Consider the following 2,539-nt stretch of genomic DNA (forward strand, 5'->3'; position numbering starts at 1 on the left):
ATTTTTTAAAAAGTCACCCTAGTTTTAGTCATGTTTACTTTAACTTTCCAAGGATTAGGTTCTAAAGAAATAATAGTTTTATATTCATTAAAATTCTTTTTATCTCCTAATAATTACTATAGGTGTTAGGTTGTTTTGTTTTGTTTCTCCCATACCCACTCCTGTGTTCCAATTAGCTATTTGCCAAGTGATATTTTAATTTTTATAATTTTTTTATTGTTATTTTAACAAAAGTTTACAGAAAACTTGAATTTTCTTTCATTCATTGTTGCACATTTTCCTCCAGAATTTCCCTCTCCCTGGAAAGTGGCATATTAGTTTACAAGTAAGGAACAATTTCTGTGCAAAAGAAGAAAAGAAATATTTTGTCCAATGAGATGTAAATGAATTATGGCACATTTATATATTAAGAAATCATTATTTCAGTGACTATTTAATGACCTAATAAAATTTAATAATATGATAAACAAAAAATAGAACACAAAATGGTATGTTAATATGATTATAGTTTAATATTAGTATAAAATTGATGCATTATGTATACACGCCTAGAAAAGTCTAGAAGTGACATGAGCAAATATTTTAAGTAGTTAGATGTGGTTAAAGAAATTATTTTAAAAGTTCATTTATTTGTACATTTTGGCTGCGAAAGAATTACTGTGACTGAAAGAAACATAATCTACAACTAAAATTCTCAAAATGCATTGATATCAAGTTGGAATAGACTCATAACTGACCCTCCATTAAGTTTCCAGGACTATAAATCTCACAGAAGGAAACTGCCCATATTTCTCCCAGAGTCACTGGCGGAATTTTATCCACCAGAAAGGCGTAGCCTTTGGTTTAGCAGCACAACTCTCCATGAACCAGGCCACCAGAGCTTCTTGACTCTAAAACTAATGCTGTTGTTTTGTACCACTAAGTAAAAAAAAAATTTCTAGTTGATGCTTTTGTAGATTTTTAGAGGCTGTGAATCACACAGGAGCAGATTGTCCATTTTTTCTCCTGTGGAGCAGCTGGTGCTTTAGAATCCTGTGCCTTTGGGTTGGCATGTAACTCCTTACAACTTAATCACCTAGAATGTCTTAATAATAAGCACATTTCATCATCATTAATTTGTGATTTAAGTGATTGGTTGAATAGCTTAGTGTTGTAAACACTCAAATTAGTGTTTCTGAATTCGCTTGAACTCTGCTTCACAGTGTAAGATGGCTGTAACAGCTTCAGACGTTATGTTCTTACATGATGAAACCATTCTCTTCACGCACCCTTCTCCATGAGGAAATAATTCACAAGAGCCTCATAGCTGTTTTGAAAATGACAGGAAGTACTCTCGGGTTCCCAAGTTCTGAAAGAAGAAGGTTGTTTTCCAAATACTTGCATGCCAACAATGACACCTTTCAGGCATAGAAAGACTGAGGCAAGAAAACACCACTCAAGCACGGAAGACTGAAGATACCCAGATGTTTGAAGATACTTACTACTTCACTGGGCTGCTCAAGCCCAAAAGATAGGTGGATTTTAGATAACTTCCGAAATAATTGTGCATCCTTTGTAAAATATCTTAACACCTAGAATATCTGGTTAATGGAGGTTAGGAATGTAGTGTCTTTATAATAGCTTAGATAATAAGGATCAAAAAGTTTTAAAGCACATTAGAAATCTGTTTATATAAAGATACTGCACCTAAAGGCTTACTATCTCAAATCCCAGGACTCTAGAATAATGGAAAATCTTTAAAACTGGACATGACTTATCAGTAAGTAGCCAAGAAGCTGATTTCTGTGATGGCCACTATGACCAGAGAAAGGGCCAGTTCCCCAGAAACAGCCACAAATATGAAATGATACTGAAAAGAGAAACCAAGACGAGTAATCACATACCCTAAAGGCAGATAGAAATCATGCTGGGAAAGGCAGAGGATCAGAAAGAGAAGAAGAACTTAGAGGAATTCTCTTCCAGTCAGCAGGCTGCCAAAGCACAGCACAGTCCTAGACTGTCTGCCCCACCCTCACAAAGAGACCTGAAGAAATGGAAGAATATATCATGTTTATTGATAGGAAGACTTACTATTGGGAGAAATGACAATTCTACCAAGGGCAGTCTACAAGTTCAATGCAATCCCAATACCAATGTCATTTTTCAACGAGATGGAAAAGGGAGTTCCAATTTTATTTGGAATGGAAAGAGATCCCAAATAAACAAAGCACTCCTAAAAAAGAGAAACAAGGTAGGAGGCATCAGACTCTCTGATTTCAAATCACACTACACAGTTGTGGTGGTCAAGACAACATAGTACAGTGACAGACACATAGATCAATGAAATAGAATTGAGAACCCAGAGTTCACTGAGTGAGAATGAGTTGTAGTCAACTCACCGGTATTTAATTATCACAAGAAGACTGAGAAGGACCCATCCTAGAGGCAGAAAAGGAGAGTTTGCCACAATAAATAAAGAAGTTCTAATTGTGAAACCCATCCGCCAGGAGCAAGTAGAGAGCAACTGTCTGCCACTCTGCCACTCCAGAGGAGCAACCGA

This window comes from Elephantulus edwardii, unplaced genomic scaffold, assembly GCF_000299155.1.
Source record: "Elephantulus edwardii isolate Elephantulus edwardi_28Jun2011 unplaced genomic scaffold, EleEdw1.0 scaffold00010, whole genome shotgun sequence".
Lineage (NCBI taxonomy): Eukaryota > Metazoa > Chordata > Mammalia > Macroscelidea > Macroscelididae > Elephantulus > Elephantulus edwardii.